This window comes from Octodon degus, unplaced genomic scaffold (assembly GCF_000260255.1).
Source record: "Octodon degus isolate 3935 unplaced genomic scaffold, OctDeg1.0 scaffold00024, whole genome shotgun sequence".
NCBI lineage: Eukaryota > Metazoa > Chordata > Mammalia > Rodentia > Octodontidae > Octodon > Octodon degus.
Genome location: NW_004524600.1, coordinates 13,729,809 through 13,735,581, shown reverse-complemented (window position 1 = coordinate 13,735,581; position 5,773 = coordinate 13,729,809). Strand labels below are relative to the sequence as shown.

The 5,773-nt window shown below is 33.6% G+C and overlaps 1 long non-coding RNA gene across 2 annotated transcripts in view; it reads left to right on the top strand.

The window, feature by feature from the left end:
- LOC111815979 overlaps positions 1 to 5,773 on the top strand; it is a 63,987-nt gene that overhangs the window by 35,620 nt on the left and 22,594 nt on the right. The window contains exons 2-3 of one of the 2 annotated variants that reach the window (XR_002820542.1): positions 3,170 to 3,218; positions 4,613 to 4,660. This is a non-coding gene — a long non-coding RNA (uncharacterized LOC111815979). Of the gene's footprint in view, positions 1 to 3,169; positions 3,223 to 4,612; positions 4,661 to 5,773 lie in introns of those variants that run through there. The other variant, XR_002820541.1, reaches the window with a different exon arrangement.

Genomic DNA, 5,773 nt, shown 5'->3' with positions numbered 1-5,773 from the left:
TCTTGTAGATTTTCATCATTCTTTCAGGTTGTCACACTAGTGAGATAATACAACGTTTGCACATGTTTATCTGATTTATTTCACTTACCAATATAGTCTCTAGCTGCATCCATTTATCTACAAAATCTCAAATTTATCTGGTTTTGTAGCTGAGTAATACTCAATTGCATAAAAATGGCGAATCTTTTTTACCTATTCTTCAGTTGATGGGCATTCGGGTTGTTTCCTAGATTTAGCTATGACAAATTGTGCTGCGATAAACATGGGTGCACATACAGCACTGTGGTATGATAATTTCCATGAGCTTTTGTCTATTTCCCAGAAGGGGAATAGCTGGATTGAATGGGGTCTCCAATTCTAGCTTTTTGAGAATGCGCCATACTAATTTCTGTAGCGGTTGTACCAGACTGCGCTCCCATCAGCAGTGAAGGGTTCTTTTTCCCCCACAACCTCTCCAGCATTTGTTATTGGTTGTCTTGTCGATAGTAGTCATTCTTTCTGACATAAGATGGTATCTCAGTGTTGTTTCAATTTTCATCTCTCCAATGACCAATGATGTTGAACATTTTTCATATATTTATCCACCATTTGCTTCTCTTAGTTTTATGAATAATCTCCAAAAGAGTTCTTCAGTGGTTGTAGTCCCTTACATTCCCACCAACAATGTAGAAGGATTTCTTTTTCTGTGCTATTTCACCAGCACTTATTATTGTTTTTTTCTTGCCATTAGAAAATATTTCAGGAGGAAGATAAAATCTCAGTGCTATTTTAGTTTTCATTTCTCTAATAGTGAGACATGCTACAGTTTTCCACATGTTGGCTATTTATGCTTCTCAGAAATATCTCATAATTTTAGCTACCAATGTATTGATTGATTCCTTTATTTGGGGGCTTGTCTAGTTTTGTACTTCTTCATATATTCTAAATAGTAGTCATGTATCCAAGATATAGCTGGAAAAAATTACTCTATTCTGTAGTTGGTCTTTTCACTCTGTTAGTTATTTTCTTTGCTATTCAGAGGCTTTAAAATTATAATCCCTTTTGTTGATTCTTGATGCTATTTCTTGTGCAATTTTTATTATGTCTGGAAATTTCTTACCTGGACCAATGTTTTCAAGAGTTTTGTCTATTTTATCATCCAGGAAATTAAGTATTTTCATTTTAACACTTGCATCTTTAATTTACTTTAATTTAGTGCCAGAGGAGAGATAAGGACCATGTATGTAGCCAGTTTTCACAGGACCATTTGTTAAAGTGGCTCTCTTTCCTATAGCATGTTTTTAGCTCTTTTGCTACAGATGAGATGCCTACATGGGTCTGGTGAGGTTTCTGCATCTTCTATTCTATTCCATTGATCCACACGTCTGTTTTTGTCCTAAAACCATCTTGTTTTTACCAATATAGCTTTAAAGTATGTGATACCTGTTTTACTCTTTTTGCCCAGGATTGATTTTGCTCTTCTGAGTTCACTTCTGGCTCTATATTGTATTGATTGTTTGCACTACTGACATTTTGATTGGGATAGATATGATTTTTGAAAATATTGATTCAGCATATCCAAGAAGAGGCTATATTCTATATTCTTCTCTTTTTCTTGATCTTTTTATTTGTTTATTTGTGTATTTGGTACAGGATCTTCCTATACATCTTAGACTCAGTGATCTTTCTCAGCCTCCCCAGCACTGGAATTACAGGCATATGCTAGCATGCCAGGACTATGGAGCCAGCACAGCATGCAGTACCAGCGATTAAACCCAGTCCTTATGCTTGCCAAGCAGGCTCTTAGACCACTGAGCCATCTCCCCTGACCTATATTCTATTTTCTTATCCCTATTTGTTCTCCTTTTGTCAGAGCACTACAGTTTTCATGACAGAGCTCTTTTACTCCTTTGATTAGGTTACTTCCTAAATATTTTCTATTTCTCACAGCCAATGTGAATCACATTTCCTTACTCATTTTTCTTACTGGCCTCATTATTGTTGTCGAGGGATGTTGCTGAGCTGTGTGTGTTAATTTTGTATCCTTTGCTCTTGAACTTTATTTCCAAGTCTGCAGTGGAAGTTTTCACCTTATGTGTAAAAGATGTTGCCTTCTATGTGAAAGATCATGTCATCTAAAAGTAAGTATAGTTTGGTTTCTTCTTTTCTGCACATATCCTTGTGCATCTTTCCCTTGCCTGATCACTCTGGTTAAATTTTGAGTACTACATTGAATAGGAGTAGTGACAGTGTTTACCCTTTAATTGTTCCTGGTTTTGGAGGAAAATGTTTCAGTCTTTCCTCCATTTAATATGACGTTGCTATGTTCATCATGAATAACTTTTATCAGATTTGAATAATACAACAACAGGCAATAAAATGGAAGCAGTAATAAAAACAAATCTACTAATAAAGAAAAGCCCAAGCGGTGGTGTATTCACCACTGTAACATAGAAAGATGTTACAAAGATCTTCAGCGAAGATGTAACATCAATACTCTTTACATGCAATAAAATTGGAAGAGAAAGAATTCTTCAGACTCATTGGTGGAAAATAACATTACCTTTAGTCCAAAAGTAGATAATGAATGAACTTAAAATGGAAATTTCAGGACCATTGCTTTAATGAACATAGGAACAAACTCCTACGGACCTGGAGATAAGGTCCATTTCTACCTATTTCCTTTTCCTGTGATGTTTGCTCATGTGATTTTTGTCTTTCTTTCTGATTATGTGATATATTGCATTTCTGGATTTGTGTTGATTGTACTATCATTAAATCCTTAAAGTAAATCTTGCTTCGTCATGATGTATGATCTTTTTGATGATTTGTTGCATTCTGAATGTTAGTATCCTGTTGAGAAATTTGTATCTATGTTCATTAAAGCAATGGTCCTGAAGTTTCCATTTTCAGTTCATTCATTACCTAGTTTTGGACTAAAGGTAATGTTATTTCCCACAAATGAGTTTGAAGAATTCCTTCCCTTTGAAGAATTCCTTCTCTTCTACTGTTATTAGATGTAAAGAGTATTGATGTTGCATCTTTTCTGAAGGTCTTTCTAGGTTACAGTGGTGAATACACTGCCTCTTGGGCTTCTTTGTTAGTAGATTTGTTTTTATTACTGCTTTAATTTTATTGTCTGCTGTTATATTATTCAAAAATTTTGCATCTTTGTTTCTGTAATTCACAGGTGTTTGGAAATCTATCCATTTGTTCAGGATTCTCCAATTTATTAAGGTGTAAGTTATAAAGTAGTTATTAACAAACTTTGGGATTTGATTTCTATCTATTACAATTTTTGTGTTCTTATTTTCTGATTACAGATATTGATCTTTCTTTTCTTCTTTTTATATATTTGTCTAAGCTCATTTATCCATTTGAAGATTAAACTTTTCATTAATACTCTGAAATTCTACGAATCTCATTTTATTAATTTCTACTCTGATCTATATAATTTTTGCCTTACTAACTGGATTTGGATTGTTCTTGTTTCTCTGCTACATTGAAGTATACTATTAAGCTATTTATTTGACTCATTCTGTTTCTATGATGTGGATAGTCACATCTACACACACCCCTCTTGGCACTGCCTTCACTGTGTCTTACATGTTACGCTATGTTGTACTGGCATTATTGTTTAATTCTAGAGATTAATTTCTTCATTGATTTTTTTTCTATGGCTCATTGATTATTCAAGAGGGCAGTGGTTAATTTCTATGTTTTGGCATAATGTCTGTGTTTTCCTTTGCTACTAATTTCTAATTTTGTTACATTATGATCTGATGGTATGCATGGAATACTTTCAACTTTTCATATGCTTTTAAACATGCTTTATGGGATAGAGTGTAATCAAGAAGAAAGTTCTGTAAACATCTGAAAAAATGTATATTTTATTGCTTGTGGGAAGAACATCGTATGTTTACCTACTGAGACCATTTCTTCAAAAGTATGGCTCAATGCAGGCATTTCTTTGTTTCTAATTCTATTCGCAATTTTTGTATATTGAACTTTCCAATATAATTGTGTTGATGTTTTTCTGATTTGTTAAGCACAGTAATGTTTGTTTTACGCAGCTAGATGCACCAGTATTTGGTGCATACATGTTTATATTTGTTATTTTTTCCTGTTAAGTTGTTCCTTTCACCCAGGAACATAGTAACTTTATTTTCTTCTCATCAGTTTTGGGCTGAAGTGTCTTTTTCTGAAAATAGGGTAGTTATTATTGCTTGCTTTCAAGTTCTTATTGCATGAAATATTGTTTTCCATCCTTTGATTTTTAATCTGTGTGTGTCTTTTTTGATTAAATGTATTTCTTGTTACAGCACTGTTGGTTTTTGTTTTTGTTTGTTTGTTTGTTCATTCGTGTTTTTTTTTTCATCACATGTGCCAATCTGTGTCTTGATTGGAAAGTCAGATTATCCATAATAAGAGTTGTTACTGAAGCATAGTGGTTAACTTTTGTCATTACACTATTTTTCCATTGCTAATACATTTCCCCCTTCTTCTGTTTAATTACTCACCCTGACTGGTGTATTCATTTTATAAGACTTTTTGACATTCTTGGTTTCATGTCTCTCTAGAATATTTATGAGAATTTTTGTAATGCTGACTTTGTGATCATAAATTTCTTCAGGTGCTCAATGTCATGGAAAGTCTTTATTTCCTCCACTAATTATTAAAGGTAATTTTATTGAAGATGGTAGCCTAGATTGCAATTTGTTTCTTTTGGCCTTGAAACATTTCACTCAAAGTTTTCCTAGCTTTTTAAGTTTTGTTTAAAAATCTGCTGCAATCTGAATTGGTTTACATTTATGTCATTTTATTGCTTTTCTCTATACCTCTTAAGAGTCTAGTGAACATCAGGAATTAAAATTGTGATATATGATGAAGAATTTTTTCTGACAATGGCTATCTGAGATTCTATATGCCTTGTTTACCTGAAAGCTAATTTTTCCCACTCACAGAAAGTCTTCTGCTATTTTTGTAAATAGGATTTATATGCTATTCATGCTGTCTTGTAATTGTCACTAATTGTAATTAATCCTAGGTTAAATTTCTTTGCATCACATAGCAACTGTTGGATCCATTTTAGTATCTTTTGTTGTTGTGAGGGTTTCTCTCAACATATTGTCACCTGTGTCAACCCTGGCTTTAGTTCTGAAACTGTCCTTACGTTGGCCACCTGTGCTGCCCATACTTTAAAAAAATGTTTTCAGTCCTTGGGTTTCTGTTTGGTACTTTGGCATGGATTCTAATTCTTTGCTAAACTTGTCATTTTTTTTTTATGTATTTAGTTCAGGGTCTCACTACACAGATCAAGTCAGTGATCTCATGTTTTCAGTTTCTCAAGCACTGGGGTTACAGGTGCACACCACCACACCAATCCTAATTGCCATCTTGGCGTACCTTCGAGGCAGGACCAGCTCATCATACCCGGGATTGAGCTCTAGTCCCTGTGCCTGCCTAAGCAGGTGCTTTAGACTACTGAACTATTTGGCCGGCCCTTGTCATTTTTATTTTATATTATTTTATTTAGTTCAGCTAGCTTTTTATTTGAATCATTTTTAAGCTCAGTGATCATTTTACTTTTTATTTTATATTTAATTTAACATTTTTTAGCTCTTCAGCACCTTATGAACCTGTTTTTAGTTTCTTTTTTTAAAATCACTTCATATAATTCAACCACTTGTTTTTTTATATATATTATTCCCCATCAGAGTCCCATGGGACACCCTTGGGTAAAATGAAATTTTCAAGGCATTTTTGTTGTCTCATTTACTCATGTTTCTATTGT